This window comes from Grammomys surdaster, unplaced genomic scaffold (genome assembly GCF_004785775.1).
Source record: "Grammomys surdaster isolate TR1022 unplaced genomic scaffold, NIH_TR_1.0 199, whole genome shotgun sequence".
NCBI classification, from domain to species: Eukaryota; Metazoa; Chordata; class Mammalia; order Rodentia; family Muridae; genus Grammomys; species Grammomys surdaster.
Window position 1 is genome coordinate 256,272 of NW_021604644.1, and position 17,009 is coordinate 273,280.

Genomic DNA, 17,009 nt, shown 5'->3' on the forward strand with positions numbered 1-17,009 from the left:
GTGTATGTGTACATCCAGGTAATCTACCAATACAACTAGGAAAGTTGAGACCTAATGCATGTGTTTAGTATAGATCAACAGTCTCAACCTTATGTGTAAAAACAACATATATTTACAATAATTCCCAAGAATTTCCACGAAAGTAGAATAATACAGAGACAGAGAACTAGACTTTAATTTTTGAAGTACAGTCTTCATGTATTAGTCATTCTCTCCATCTTCCCATCCCTTCCAAGCTTTCTAAATTCTACATGTGCAAATTCTGAGAAAGGCAAGGGGATTGGCCCAGCATCACAAAGCTAAGTGAATGACACAGCTGAGGACCTTCAACAGAGCAGGGAAATAGAATTAGCATGTTTAGAAGTCGTAGTTTTATGTATGCCATATCATGAGCAAAACTTTCCAGATAAGAATAAGGAGGAGCAAATTGTTTGATTAAAGATGACATGTCAAATGCATTCAATTTTGGAATTCATTTCTTAAGGTTCAAGTTGGCAAGATGCCAAATTGAAAACTAACTCCCTAGTAATATGTTCACAGATGAGTACCTTCCCTAGGAAACTTGGGTAACATCTCACTTCACCTCAAGAATGTTGCCTGTTTCAAAGTATTATGCAAATGTGAGACCCTCGGGCCTTTGAGGAAAACAGAGAGCAGGGATGAGATGGGCAGGTTGAGGCGGGAAAATGAGAAGGTAATCTTTGCAGAAGCTTCTGAGTGACATTTACATGAAGCCTGCAGTTCAATTTGGTAGCAATTCATTACACAAGCTAGTTTTTGTGATTCAAGTCACCCAGCCCCCACTTCTCAATTCAGGGAGTTGTTTTGCAGTCAGATGTAGTGGAATCAGCACTGACTTAACAAACTAGAAAATAGTCTGTCATCTCTGTCTTGCCAATCACCAGTTGTGGGACCCTAGACAAGCAACTTAACCTCAAAGAACCTCAGCTTTTTTATCTAGAAAAATACAGCAACTGAAATGGACCATCCCTTCCAGCAATTCTGTGAATCAGAAGAGCTCACTGCTGTTGCCATGGATTAAGTTTGAATTTAGTGCCCTCGTTACTGTATCTGTTGTTATGATGTAAACTCTTGGGAGGCACACTGTTTAATAGGTGGCTTCTATGAGATGGTCAGAAAACATGTGTTAGCTAGTCTTCATCTGTCCTGAAATGGAGAGCAGCCTTTAGCCTGCTCATACAATTGGTAACATTCAGTAAATGTTTACTACACAGAAAAATCAGCTAAATCCAACAAGCAAAACAATGTATAGAGTCCCACCACTTAAGAAAAAAGATAAAAATATATAAGTAAAAAATGGACAAAAACTGTCGTAGGATGAGCGGTATACAGTTTACGTGGATTCTCCAAGAGATTGGGACCGAAATTTGAAAAAAAAAAAAACTTCATTTATTACACATACATTTTGTACAGCAACATAATACACACAGGACTGACTTAATTCAGTTTTTAATTAATGAGGTGTGGTGTTATTATTGGTTCAAACTAGCCTGGCAAGAAATTGTGCCCTGTGTCATATGCTATATGTCGAACTAAAAACAAACAAACAAACAAACACTAAATTAAACCTAAAAGATTTTTCTCAAGCTTTTGAGGTACTGCCTGGCTTTTAAAGTTCAAGGAAAGTACATCCAGACATACTATTTGCAGAGATGATGGCTTCCCTGAGTAATACAAGTAAGAATAAAATGTCTTTTTTTGTCTTTTTAGTTTCGGAGACCCCAAGGGGTGTAGGCTGTGGGCTGGTTATCAAGTCAAGGGAAAGTATGAGCTTGGCTGGAAGTGATGGCCAGACAAGGCCATGGAAATGATGATAACGTGAGCTTGGCTTGTAGAGATGCTGAGCTGAGCATCAGCTCTCTCAACCAGACTAGTCCTGTTAATTGCATCTTATTCCACTTGATTATGTATTTCAGTGAATTCATATGTTGATGAGGGTCCATTGCTCCGGGCTTCTTATCAGAAATCTCAATAAGACGGTGCCCCAGAAACCCTCACCCATCAGCTGTGCAAAGACAGCTCATCTCCTTATGACGTGGTCGCCCCCATCACCACAGCCACCTTTTCATCGGACTGTCTGTGAGCATCTTTAGAACACTTGATACCACAATGTTGAAAGAGATGGCCATTTCTATTGTAACTGAGGCGATCTGTGCTTCTAAGTCATGTCAAGATTTATGATAATCACTAGAAGAGTGTATTTATTTCCTATGTGCATGTGATTCTGCTCCAGGTTGTTACTGATGGATGAAAAAGATAAATTTGCTATAGATGAAAGACAAGGATGCCGAGCTGACTCCTAGCCAGTTAACACTGACTAGCCACAAAGCTTGTCTCCCAAGGTTTTCCAGAGATCGAAAGGTTATAGATGATCTAAAATGCCAAGTCTTCAGGATCAGAAGAAATGGGCTGTGCAGTGACTTTGAACGCATTCTTGACTATGAATCTAACTCTGTCAGCTGAGTAAGCTAGCTCAACTTTCTGCAGTTTGATTTGCTCAGCTGTCAAGTGAAGGTGTTGGTAACTACTCACCAGTGTGTTGTAACCTACGTTGATAACACACATGAAGCCCTCCAGAGAGTCAGCTGGGGCATCTGCACGGTACCTAGGAAACCCACTCCACCTTCCCCACCTTTAGTTCTTTCTTGTTCCTACCAATCCTCTTTCTCCATTTTCTAATTTCAGAGACAGTCAAGCTCTGTCACTGTGCTTGCTGTCCCCATTTCACAGACAGGCCACAGTGCTACAATCTAACGCAGGCCAAGTTGACAGGTGTACTCATTTTCACCCATTTCCTAACTTGAACCTTAGAGTTATAAAAGCAGACAAAAGGCGCAAAATACAAACAAAAGGATTTGTCTAGACAATACTTGCAACCCCTTCTAGCTCTGAGACAGAGAGGTAAGCAAATAACAGATAGGCAGAGCTTTTCCTCAGCTTTCAGGTTAGCTCTTTGGCTTGACTTTAACCATTGAATGCAGTGTTACCTTGTTATCGGGCCTCATGAAAGTTTGTTAGCAGCACTTGTCTACATGTTAGGTAAAGAGTCCATCAATACTTTATTGATGTGTGTATGCACTTGCTTTAAATAGTGTCATTGTATTCTGATGGCAGAGTAGAAAAGCTAGTGACAAATCCTTACTACACTTCGTGAAAAGGCAGGCGATGAGACAATATCAGGGAAAAAAAATCAAACATTTGCCCCAAAACCTCAACAACCAAAATAGAGTGTCTGGGTGAAATATTCTTAAATTCATACTTAATTGAAGAACCCCATAATGATCAAAATATCTAAAACTTAAATAAAGACAGGAGCCAATAGTGTGCCTGCAAAACCAGGCTTCTCTGGCAATATCTAATTCTCATGCTGTAGACAGGCTTCTCAGCCTACATTGGGACACTTTTCACCTTCAGTCTAGTGACTGCAGGAAAATTGTTGCCCTTATTTGATTCCTCATTCCTAATCACATTTCAAGTGGAAGCCCGATGAGACAGCTCACTGTGTGACCCACTACACTTGGAAAGTCTATGGTTATTCTTTTAAAAAAATCCAAATGAACAAAACTCAAACACAAAAACAAAAACGGAAAGCTATGGTGTTTAGGACAGCACGGATGACTCAAAGAGTAAGATTTGTTCATTTATGTCTTCAATGTAAAGTGTTTATTGAGCAGTAACAATGAACCAAGCACCAAGGTAGGCACTGAAGCAGTACAGAAACGAAAGCGGTCAGGAGGTCAGGACAACTTAAGAATGGAATTCCAGAAAGAGGGAACATCATAGCCAGAAACTTCAGGGTGAAAAAGGAAGCTCTCCCTGGGAGGACTGTGAGGAATTTAGTATATGTCAGCGTAAGTAGGATGGTTGTATACATAGGCATATATGTATGCATATGCATACAAATATACATTGTATGGAAGGAGATTATCCATCAAACCTGAGTTCCACTCACTGCCCTGCTGCTAACTGACTAGACCATAGGACTTCCTTATCCTCCTGGATTCTGTTTTAGGGCACTACACAAACTTTCCCATGAAGAAAGTAGACGATTTGTTCAAGAATATTGTCAATGTCATATGTGAGGGGTCTATAGTCCATATTTCTCGACATGTTATCATATCCCTGAGAGCATTTTGCTAAACAGCAAAGTTCCCATTGTGAAGTGCCTGAAAGGTTGACGAGTATAAGGACCACATTAGACAAGTAAACGTCTGAAGAGATGGCTCAGTGGTTAAGAGCACTGACTGCTCTTCCAGAGGTCCTGAGTTCTACTCCCAGCAACCACATGGTGGCTCACACCATCTATAATAGGATCCAATGCCCTCTTCTGGTGTGTCTGAAGATAGCAACAGTGTACTCATATACATAAAATAAATAATAAAGTAAACGTTCATCTTCTCCCTCAGGTGTGAGAAGCAGACACCTAGCAGAAGTTCCTGGCAGCCACTTCAGCAGGCAGCCTCGCTTGTCTGCCCCCACCATGTGTGTGTCTATTGATTTAATTCCTGCACCCAGAAACTTGGGATTACAATCAGATAACTAACAAAAGATTTTTTTAAATGAATACCAAACCACACATGGGCTGTATATTTGTAACTTCACTACTTTTGCACATGAGATCTTCCATCCCCTTGCCCACCAAAATGAACAAATAACTCATCCTCAAAGTCTTTCAGAATAGGATCCACTGTGATTCTTAAGTACAAAAGGAATTGAGAGCACAGAGACATTTTTTAAGTGGCCAAACTCACCCAGTTGATAAGTGACAGAGCCAGAATTAAAGATTTAACTGAAGGCTGGCAAGATGGTAGCAGGTAAAAGTGCTTGCTACCAAGCCTGACAAGGTGACTTTGATCCTTAGAACCCACATGGTAGAAGAAAAGAACTCACTCCTGAAAGCTGTTATCTCTTCATGTGAACACTGGCATGTGTGCTCTCTCCCTCCATACTTGCTCCCCCTTCTCTCTCTAACACATTAATAATAATAATAATAATAACCATTTTTAAAATTTAAAGGCAGAAACTGGCCCCCTGATATCTACTATTTAACAGCAAATAATTCAATTAATTCAGATTTTTGAGTGAATTCAGAATGACCACATTGCTCTGTAAACAAGGTGCATCAACCTGCAGGTCCAGCAACCTGCACTTAGGTCCTGCACTTAGGTCCAGGTCCAGCACTTAGGTTGGACACTCAAGAATATAATTCTCTAGGCTTCAGGAAACGCCTATGATTTAGTAGTCTGGGGAGGGGAATTCTGTGTCTGCCCCAGTCCTTCCCACATTCTTAGGACCAGACATCCTTTCTCTCTGCTCTGTTCTCCTGCTCTCATCCCTGAACCTTTTGTTCTTAAGTATTACCTCTTTCCATCTGCTCCTCCTTGATAAGAACTTGCTGCAAGCTCACTACACCTTCTCCCGATGGTCCCATAACTCTTCCCCCTGCCAGACTTCATAAATGATGGATAGATGCACAAGCCCAGATGCTCTTCCCTCCACTCCCCTCTAGACTCTGAAATATGGCTTCTGCACACACGGTTGTATAAGGCTGCTTTTCTAACTGTCATGGGGGAGGTCTGCTCACTGTCTATCTTCAGTTCTCTACTTGAGCTCCCTCCTCACTTAAAGCCATCCTTTTCACTGATACAGTCCATGATGGGACACAGACTATAGAATAACCACAGTAGTTTTAAGAACTGGTCCTGATGCTGACCAGCTTGGTACCTCACAGGAAAGCTGTTAAGAACTGTCTCAGCACTGAGGCCAAAGAACTATGCATACTGTAATCAGATTTCATGTCTGTGCCTTGATACAAGGCCTGACCCAGGGTACATTTCTGGAGCCTGAATATCCCTTTCAAAGTTTCCCTAGCTTTTTGTTTTCATGTTCATTCTTTCTTCCCTTGTCTGAGAAGTACATTTTTACATTCTTTATTTGACTCTCACTTTCATCCCTATCTGTAGCTAAGCGTTAAGATTTCATTTCTGGGTTAATGGTCTTTTTCCTATCCTTTCTCTTAATGCAAACAAGAGTTGGTATTTCTTGTGATATCACAGTACATGGAGATATGTCTCAGTACTTTAGTAGATGTTCCAGAGATACCCAAAAATCCACTTCTGTAAAACTTACCGTCACTAACCTTTCTTGGCTTACCTCTTTCTCTCGCTATTGCCATCATCTTTCCAGCTACCATATCATCAAATACACCGTACTGTCTGGAACGCTACTTTTCCTTCACCGCTGTGGTCAGTATGAGAACAAATTCTGCTTTACTCCATGCACATGTCTCATACTGGGACTTTCATATTACAATATGTGGACTTTGTTCATTAAGATGCATGGACCCTCAAGCTGTATTGTGGGTTTCTAGATCATGGGAGTCTGGCCAAGATCCAAGATACCAAGAGCTCTTTAAATGAGACCTTAGATCTTAGGAGCCTTGAATTCCAACTTATAAAGTTTTCACTAAGTTCAATAAATAAGAGTATTTTGACAAGCAAGGGAAATAGGGAAAGATTCATTATAACCTACTATGTATCAAGAACTAATTGTGTGAGACTATCACTGTGTCCAAGATTTGCTGGTAACCCAATTTCTTCAGTAGGTACTCTAAAGCGGTGGCTCAATGCTGGTCACAGTGACTCTGTGGAGGAGTGGCATTTCTTCACAGATTAAGCTGAGGAAATGTGTCCTTGTTTTAATCTACATTCTCCCTAGAACGTTTTTTTGTCACTGATTCCCAAAAGTGAGCCCCTCAGAGACCATGAATTAATGACTATTATCCTAGAGCGCAGTCATTACTTTGTGATTGAACTTCTCATTCAACTGATTCAGTCATCCATCCAGTGAATGTGTTGCCTCTATTCAGCCCTGTGCTAAATGTTGAAGATACAGTGAGTGTCCTGCACTCACAAAGCAGAAAACAAAACCCAGGAATGGATGCTGAGGGGGAATAGCAGGTTTTACCACTTATCTCTGGTTTCCCAGGCATATTTCCTCCTGCTCCTCACCACCACTCCACCATCTCTGTCATTTCGCACTTCTATTCCCATAGTAAGCTCCAGGACTGCAGCCTCACCATCTCCAATTCATCCTCCACGCTATGGTCATGGCCATCATTCTCTAATGCACATCTGATCGTGTCTCAGACTCTCCCAACTTTCAAAGGCTTCTACACTTTCACATAAAATTGAAGCTCTTTTTTTGGGGCGACTGGGTTGTTGGTTGGGGGTGTGTGGGGTATTCCAGGCACACACGTGATTCCTGCTTATTTCTCTGACATGCTGTTATTCCACTCCAAGAAGATAGACCCTGCATCTCTTGCTGCAGCCACACAGCACTCCTTCCATGCCTCCCATTTGCTTTCTTCCTGGGAAGCCTTTTGCTTCTTGTTCTTGTTCAAGTCTCACCTCCCGTCAAACTCCCTAAGAAAGCTTGTGATCTCCCAACCTTTCCTTCCCTGGAAGCTCTCTCCCTTTGTTCTTTCATAGCATCCTGACCATATCTCTATACAAACACTCAGTCTACAGCATTAGCTGTTAATTAGTGTCACCCAGGTGCCATTCTTTCCTGTATGGCTCTAGTCACATGGGATGACTTACAGTTACCCAAATTTGTATCAAGCAGTCACACATTTCCTCTATCTGCAATGATCTTTCAATCCTTCCCACCTTACAAAGACTATTCAATGTTTCTAAAATATCCCAAGGATCACTTACTCTCCAGGGGAAGAAAAGCAACTATTGGCTTTCATGTACTGCTGGCTCTTTGCTTACACTGCTATCAATAGTCAGTTAGTTATATGCCAGAGATGGTTTCCTCCTTCTTGAAGGTTTGAATCAGCTTTTACTCTTCTGTGTTCTGGTTTGGTTTTATTTGTTCCTTCAGCAACAAGTCCTGGTGCATGTTCTCTAAATGTTGAGAAAATCCAGAGGGAGGGAGGGAGTGTATAGGTCTTATGTCAGGAGCTCAGTACAGGGCAGAGACAGTGCAAGCTGACAGTTGCATGTGTGCTGATCCCAGATTTACAACCCTGCAAACACTCTGAGGGCCAGAACGAGGTGATGTATTTTAAGTGGCTTCTGGTACTAAGGACAGTACATGGTCAGTAGACACCTGTCAACAGAGTCTGTGTGTCATCAAAATAACCCGATCTTGCATGAAGAAAGAGAAAATGTACGTAGCAGATAAAGAACCCTCGTAAAGGGGAATAAAAAAAATCTTCATCTTTTCCTGCCAAGAGTTGTGAGAATAATGATGAGACTGTCACCCTGAAGTAAAAAGCACTGGCTTCTGGGAAGGTCTTTTCTTCCCTAGTTATTTGAAAAAGAACAAGACACTATTGGATTTCTTTCTCACAGTACACTTCAATGGAGCCATGAAGCAAGGGGTTTTAAATCCTCTGTTTCCCTTGATCTACCCCTCCCACCTCTTATATTTTTTCCTTTCTTCTTCCAAACCTCACCTCCTCTGGCATTGCAAGGTTTCATGTTGAACTTTCTCAGTGAAGCTCATATATGTCACAGTTTCTCACTCTTCAGTTCTAAAGTTATTAAAGAAAAACCATTCCCTGTTTGCAGAAGCAGAGAGAGGTGGCCTCTACTTGCTACCTGAAAGTGAGGGAAAGCCTCTTGACTATATGGCCCAGTCACTGATACTGGATCCCAGCCTCCAGCATTTCCTCTGCCAGCACCAGCTTAGCTTCACTTAAACACCAGACTCTATAGAAGAGACAAAACTGCACCCACGTGCACCCACCCCACCTTCCAGTCACAAACACAGCAAGACAAGAGAAACGTGAACACATCTACTTTTTGTATCTAAAAATCCAAACTTGTTTGTATAGTAAAGGCAAGTTTAGGAACGACCAAGTCTTTTGTGGTCCAGATGTGACATCCTGGGCTCCTCCAAACCAGATCCATTCCATGAACAGGGGCTGCCAACCACAGCCCCAGAAAAGAGAATGGAATCTGTGAACACTTTACAGTGCCTGGCATTGGCCCTCGGATCGCCTTAATTGGCTGTCTGTTCACACCTCTTTAAATGTCTCTGGTTTGCCCCTCTTCTATTCCTCTTTGTCTGGGCTCACCTGCTGACCCAGTGTTGGCTACCTCAAAGCACTCTTAGATTCTAGGCTTTCCCCAGTGCAGGCAGGACCTTTGCTAAGAGTTCACCTCAGCAGGGACAGGCTTTTCAAATGGAAATTCTGTTCTCAGGACCTTTTCCCTAGTGCAGAAGGGAAATACATAGGGAAATAACTAGATAACTAGGTGGCAGGTGGCAAAGCATCTCCACACAGGAAAGGTTGAAAGCAAAAAAGAAAAGAAAACCCGATATCCCTACAATGACAAATAATAGCCCAGAAACCTACACATAGTCCACACGTGTGTGCCACAATATGCAGGGCAAAATAAATTCCCAGATTCGCTTGACACCGCTGCCACACAGCTGTCTCAGTCCAGCTCCCAGAGCTGCTGCCGCGGTGTTTGTGAAGACAGCGCCTTCCCCTGGGAGCAGAGACCCTGGGGCCCGGCGATTCTAGGAGGCGATTATGCCAAGCCTTTCAATAACTCATCATTCATCCTGCACTGACCCGAGCCTCACCCTAGAAACTCGGTCACTGTCGAAGTCGATGAGAAAGCCCCTGGCTATCCCAATTCTCCAGGTGACACCGTTACTATGTGCCTGGAGCTCAGGAAAGAGAATCTCTGGCAGGTGCCCACGCTGGAGGCAAAAATCAATGGCAACGCTTACAGCTAGGGGCTGAGAAATCTCAACCCCTGTTGGGGCAGTGGGTTTGGCATCAGCTACTGGAAGGTCTCCGGACCCCCACGTCCACCCCTGCAATCGTGCTGGGCGTCTCAGCCTGGAATGCAGTCTGAAGGGCGGAACCGGACCGAGAGAGCGCCTCCACGCCCCCTTTGTCTCCACGTTTGCCAAATGACAGGAGAGGAAAGTTTACGAGCCTGGACCGGGTAGCTTTCTTCTGGGTCCATCTGGCACCTCGCAGGAGCAGAGATCCTCGCTGGCATGGGATCGCGCTCTCCTCCTAGAAACAACCAGGGCACTACCTTCACCTGCACCTTGCAACCTGCAAGCCAGGCGTGGGCCACCTGAGTCGCTTCGTCGTGTCGGAAACCTGCCCCCTCATCCCAGTCTGTCCAGGCTCAGCTGTGCCCCGGGCGCCACACTCACCTTTGGCGGCCAAGCTTCCTCCCTTGCGCCCTATTGGGCGGACCGGCTGCGGGCGGCGAGGTGCATTCAGGCAGCGGCTGCAGACAAGCTCCTCTGGCGCTGCTGCATTCCGCTTGCGTGGGAGAGCGAGCGGGCGAGCGCGCGGCGCGGGCGTATGCGAGTGTGTGTGTGTTTGTGGGATGTGTGTGTGCGTGTGCGTGTGTGTGTGTGTGTGTGTGTGTGCGCTCGTGCGCGGGGTGAGGGTGGTACTGAGCGGGATCACAGATTCCCCTAGGCGACCATCCGTTGCTAAGCCTCTCCTTCTGCCTCCTCTCGCCTTTGGGTCCAGGTTTTGGGACCTCCGGTTTGTTTAATGAAAGGGAAGGAGCAAAAGGCCGGCGGGGAGGGGGCGTGGGGGGGCGTAGAGGCGGGGAGAGGGCCGCGCATGCTCAGAGAGGGGCACCGAGCTCGCTCTCTGTAAAGAGCTGAAGCATGAAGCTTGACGGGTTGTGCCCCAGGGAGTACTGGAGACTCTGCGGGGTTCCTGGAAGGCAGCCCGGGAATCCCGCTACCTAGATGCTCCCTAAACGGAGACGCCCGGCTCCCGCGCGCGCTGGAAGCCAGTGGCAGGATCCCCACCCACCTAGGAGCCGCTTCTGCTGCCAGTCTTCGGTGCTGCCGCGTTCTTCTTGCCTTGGGTATTTTTAGTGCTTGCTCAAGCAATCCCAGAGGCCAGAAGCATGACATATGCAGAGAAGTCCTTAAGGAAACCCGGGCTGCAGGTGGCACCTGGACTAAAATAAGCTTTCTGACTTGGATTTCCTTCTTCTCTCAACTTCCACTATGTGTCAAGCAACCGGGAGGGGCAGGCAGTCCTGAGTCCTACAAACAGCTTTGATGGCTTCAGGGTAAAAAGACACATCAAGGGAAGAGGAAGGAAGATGAATCGCCAAGGACTCTGAATTCGGCCTCCTTCCGCGTCCTTCTTCTGATAGAGAAGACACTTGCCTACTCAAGGGGGCAAAAAGAACAATGCAGCCATTGTCCCGCTTGTCTCCAGTGCCAAAGCAACTGTGGGCTCAGATCGGTTGGGGCTTCTGGCCCCTCTGCTAAGTGGAAGAACAACTGCCAGCTTAAGAGGGTCCAGTAAGAGAACTTGAGCCCGCGAAAGCACTGTAACCTGAGGCCACTGGACACTGGCAGGTGAGAGGCTCTGCAAGTGGAGTGGAAACTTTCTCAGCCGCCTTCCGTCCACCAGAGGCAAATGGTTAGTATCTATTCAAAAGCATCCATTTTCTTCTCACCGTTTAATCACATGGCAGCAGCACACATACCCCCATGCTCTCCTCTACTTTAGAAAAAGACACCCCAAACGGGACTTTCTGGAACTCCCTTGCACTCACCTCTTTTCTATCCCTCGAAGGAAGAAGCACGGAGAACAGGCCCCCTCTGGCAAATGTTTTCCAAGCTTTCATTAAAGATCACTTCTGAGAGCTTCCACTATGCAGTGCTAGCAAGCAGATGCCTTCTTGCTGAACTCTAACCCTTGTCCCATTCGTCTTCTCAATAATAATGTCTAGTGACACTTGAACAGCAGACAATTAGATCAAATCCTAGGACACACACGGAGGAGAGAAAACAGCATGTCTAAATACCACAAACAAAAGCAAAGTTCAGGAGGAAAAAAAAAAACCTAAGAGGAAGAACACCAGGATAGGAGGTTCTTATAAAGAGAAAGTGTCCAGGAAGTGTGGCAGGTGGCAAGTACCTTCCCCTGAAGTTAACTGAGAATAGAGCTGAGTGCTTTGCTTAAAGGACAGTAACCGAGTTTCCATTCACCCAGGAGAAAGATCTGGGTCTCCAATAAAACCTCTGTGATATATCTGGGGCTACTACCTATTATCTATTTTTATTTTTTTAATTACTGCTATTGCAGTGTTCAAAAATATCTAAGAGAGATCTGCTCTCCCCACCCCACCCCCATTCCCTTTAGAACAGTCAACAATGTTTACAAGAATTTCAAGGTGCTCATATTAGCAGAGTCAGCCACTATGCTTCTTTGGAGGAAGATCAGCCCAGATCCCACATGTACAATATATAAGAGGTAAGTGGGACCTCTAAATGAATGCAAGAGCTGGGTGGGACCCAGAATCAACTCTTCAGCTTGATCTGTAGAGGCAAAATGAGAGCACCTCAAGTAGTAAACAGAGAAACAAGCAAGACCTGTGTGCCCAGCTTTGTCAGGGAAGGAACAGGATGGTGTTTAAACCTGCTGACAGGTTCGCCAGCTTTTTAATTTTTTTTCTACTTTATTTGTTTGGTGTGGGGGAGGTGCTCATATGTGTGTGGACACACCTGCCACATCGTATGTGGAAGTCAGAGAACAACTTGTAAAAGCCAGTTCTCTCCCTCCACCATATCTGGACCCTGAGGATCAAACTAAGCTTACAGGGTTTGACTGTAGACGCCATAACCTGCTGAGCCATCTCTCTGGCCTCGCTTCACTATCTGAAAGTATCAAGTAGCTTCAAGGTCGAAGGTCAAGAGGGCCTTTTATATTTGGAATTGCTAATCAAATGGAATCCCTCTATACTGCTTCTACTATAGGACTACCAATGGGCACTTCAGAAATAAAAACTTCCTATATGGGGAGTGTGGGAATTTCGGGGGGTGGGGATAAGATGTGAAAATGTACACAAAGCATGTAACAGTTCCTAGCCTGTATGGCTCTCTGCAAATTGTGGCTATCAGTGTCTTGGTTAACATTTTCATTACTGTGAATTTTATCTGAAGCTGAGGAGATTTTCTTTTCTGAGAGTGTGTAAGTGAAAAAGTTGAAAACCAAAGCTCCCAGTTTCCCTTCTGGCTTCTTCTATCACCCACTCACGCATCACCCTAATGTATTTAAATACACATAGTAAAAAGAGTCCTATGAAGACACGAAGCAGTGTAAGTAGTAGCTAATTCTAACCCTCGCCATTCTAGACTCATGTGCAGACATACCATGAGACAGCCCCGTCTTCACACAAGCATGGATCCCCTTACGTCTCATACTATGAATAAAGCTTCTCCCTGCCAGGCACTTTCACTGGCAACCGACTTTGAAAATATTTATTTTTATGTTTGACATAAGCTTATAAAGTAAGGATTCACAAATGGTTTTCAGGCACATTTCCTTTTGAATGATTACTCCCAAACACACACACACCCTTCTTCTCACCCCCACTTTCCCCACTATATCCTCTCACCCCATGTTCCCCATCCACCTTACTCTGTTGCTAGCCCCGCACCAACTCCTTTAAAGTGTCCTTCTTCCCAGTCACATGGGCCTCTTTCTAGTTTCCTATATTTACTCCCCCCTAGATACACAAACTCAATAGCTAGAGGCAAGGATTCACGTGGGAGAAAACATATGGTATTGGTCTTTCTGAGCCTGTGTTTGCTCAAATAATGCTTCCAGTTGCATCCATCTTTCTGCAAATTTCATGAATTCTTTTTCCCTTATGGTTGAATAAAAGCACGTTGTACATGTGTATATTTTCACTATCCATTCACCTGCTACTAGACTACATATTTTCCTACCGCCTAAGTTTGCCTATCAAATGTGTTACTCCTGAGTGTAAGATCTATAGTAGCAATTAAAATGTTGCTGACAGAATTATTCCCATGATCCTTTGAGTATATAATAAGTAACTTAACACTCCATGTCTGCTTTTGTTTATCTTTCGTTTATGCAGGTCACTTATGAGCCACTGGAGTAAAGAGTTTTCGTGCTTCTGGTGTAAGTGGTATATGTTTAGTAAATGTTTAAAGGGTGAGTGATAACTATATACTCACAAATTAACTTAAGCTGATAAAATACTTTGAAACAGACTTCTGAATACATTGATGATACTTGGCACTTTTTATGTGTAGTGAAATCGGTAGGCACTGTTTTTAAAATTTTGTGTGCAATTGTTTAAAAATGGAAGTTGAAATGAGAAAGGCAAAGCAGGTTTCTGAACACAGTTTCTATTCCCTTGAAAACAGATACATCAAGTCCATTCTAAGGTGTTCTTCTAATTCACAAAGGAAATAAGTTTGGGCTCAAAGTGTATGATAGTTTCAGAGACAGATTCATGCTAGACAATGAGCCTGCCATAATTATTTTCCAGTGTCTCCACTATAAAGAATAAAATTGTGGTTAGGATTTTTGTCTTCAAAATTGTAATAATAGCCAGAGAAGGACCATACTCAGAATCTCATCCTAGCCTTTCTACCCTATGACTCATGAAAGTATGAAATTGGTTTTATTTTTATGGATAATGGTTAGGGTATTGTGGGAAGGTTGGAACCACAGGAAAGGTCTTAGCTCTGGTCACCACATAAGCCATGGAAAGGACTACAAGAGGATCAGGTAAGTGATACTATATTTGTCCTTTCCCTGTCATGCGTCTAACAAGAATTTGTTGAGACTGATATGAAAAATGAAGAAGATACAAAGAGAGAAGCTTAGGTTCTTTGTACCCTACTTGATGAAGGAGAAGACCATGAATTCTGCCACATTCTATTAACCACCTGGACAAACCTGGCCCCTCTTCAAATTATCTTAATTTAGTCTTAATCTTAGAATGACTGTGTTTCTTAGTAAGACACTGATTGATATAAATTTTCAGAGCATCTCTCTTATTCATTGACTTTTCTCACCCATCTTGAGCAATCTCAGCCATCCTTATAGTGTTTGAAAGAGAATGACTCTCATAGCTCATATGATTGAATACTTACTCGGTCCCAGTTGATGGAACTGTTTGGGAAGAATATGGAGGTGTGAGCTTGTTAGATATGGTGTGTCAAGGCGCAGCATTTAAGACTCCTGAAGCCTCCTACCATCCCTAGTGCACTCTGATTCTTCCCCTTATGTGTAGATCAAGCTGTCTCTCAGCTGCTGCTCTGGAGCCATGCTCATTTGTCTACTGCATGCTCTCTGATATGATGATTTTGACTCTAACCCTCAGAAACCATAAGATCAAAATAAACTCTTCTGTAAGCTGCTTTGGTCATGGTGTCTTATCACAGCAGTGAAAAAGAAACTTAGGCATATCTCATAGTTGTGCTCTGATACCTGGGCTTCTCCATATCCTGTGCTTTGTATTTTGGGTTAATATTCATATGTCATATACTTCCAGACTGAAAGCTCCCACCAAGTTCTCTACCTCTGCCCACTGCTAGCATTTCTTTAGTGCTACGGAACGGCCAGATAGAAAGTCCACTTATTCTTTTCATTCTGGCCTCTGCTGCCAGCCTGGACTTGTTCATTCTCAATGGTCTTGGTAGCTTTGGTTTTTGTTGTTGTTGTTGTTGGTGGTGTTTTGTTTTTAACCATCATTTTTATTGTTTAAATTTAGAGGTCTGAACTAAATTGCTCAATCATTACTTTATAGTAGTCTAGTCCAGAGGTTAACAGACCAATAAGTACACATTTTATGTTGTGTAGAACATATGGTGTCTGTCAGAAGTACTCAACTCTGTAGCCACTGACAATGTATAAAAGAATGGGAATGGCTATGCCCCAGAATATATTTTAATAAAAGCAGGTGGTGGGACGGATTTGTCCCTCAAGGTACAGTTTGCCGACTCTGAGTTCAACCTTTTCCTTTAGAACCTTCACATCTATCACTAGCAATGTGTTGGGTGTAAGGAACTTTAAACTTGTCTTTTGTCCTATTTGTATGAAAATCATAAAAATCATGACACCAGTGCAGGAAGTCTTAGCTTTGTCAGTTTAGAGGATTCTTGTCAGCAAGCATGCTTTTCTCACTACCTTATAAACACAGTCAAGAAATTAATTTTTTTCTACTTGTACATCTGCCTGTTTTCTGCATGTAACAGTGTAAGCAATAGCAAGTATACTATTTTCAGCCTAAAAGCTACTTTTGCAGTCTTAGAAATTTGATGAGAGAGCTAGTCAAAGAAAAATTCAAGCATGACATTCTTTCCTTTTAAAATAGAACAAATAAAATATCCTGATTCTGACCAGCACCTTAGAACTGCCACCCCAAATAAACCCAACTCAATCAAAATATGTCTCTATGTAAGTCCTCATGCAGAGGCATCCCCTCTACTGAATTGAACTCATTTGATTTTAACTGTTGCCTGAGCACTTTTACAACATCCAACCCAACGTATAAAATTTGCCCCATCTGAGAAATGTCCCTACACCAACTGACCTGCGGATTAAACAATGTCCCTAACAAAATACAGCAATTCTTCAATTCAAAAATTCACATGAAATCTCAATGAACTCCATACAACCAAAAACAATTATTTTTAAAGAAGAACCAAACTGGAGGTCTCACTATCCTTGACTTTGAAACTTACAACAAGTCTAATCAAAACAATGCGGTACTGGCATAAAGACAGGCATATAGGCTGAAATAGAATGGAGAGCCCAGAAATGAATCTAACATATGGTCAAAATGATTTTTGATGAGTATGCCAAAACTGTTCAATGGAGAAAAGTCACTCTTCAACAAATGGTGACAGAAGAATGGCCCACATGCAAAATAATGACAGTAAACTCCCACTTCACATCACCACCATTAACAGTCAACCAAAACACAAATGTAAGAGCTAAAGCTTTCAAACCCTTAAAAGAAAACAACAGTGGAGAGCTTTATAGCATGGGCTTTGATAATCATTTCTTAGCTCAAGTGATAAACAGCACAAATGACAAACGAAAATTTGGAAAATTTATCTGCATCAAAACTAAAAGTTTTGTGTATTAAAAGGCACTATAAAACAGAAAAGAACACTCATGGAAGGAGAAGATAGAGATG

The 17,009-nt window shown here is 43.0% G+C and overlaps 1 protein-coding gene across 1 annotated transcript in view; it reads right to left on the reverse strand.

Annotated features, from left to right (window-relative positions):
* The window catches only part of Plppr1 (phospholipid phosphatase related 1), a 256,778-nt gene extending 246,407 nt beyond the window's left edge, over positions 1-10,371 (reverse strand). Inside the window, exon 1 of the mRNA XM_028770231.1 lies at positions 10,216-10,371. The gene's annotated coding sequence lies outside the window, so the exon portion shown is untranslated. The remainder of the gene's footprint in view (positions 1-10,215) is intronic.
* Between the last annotated feature and the right edge of the window lie 6,638 nt (positions 10,372-17,009).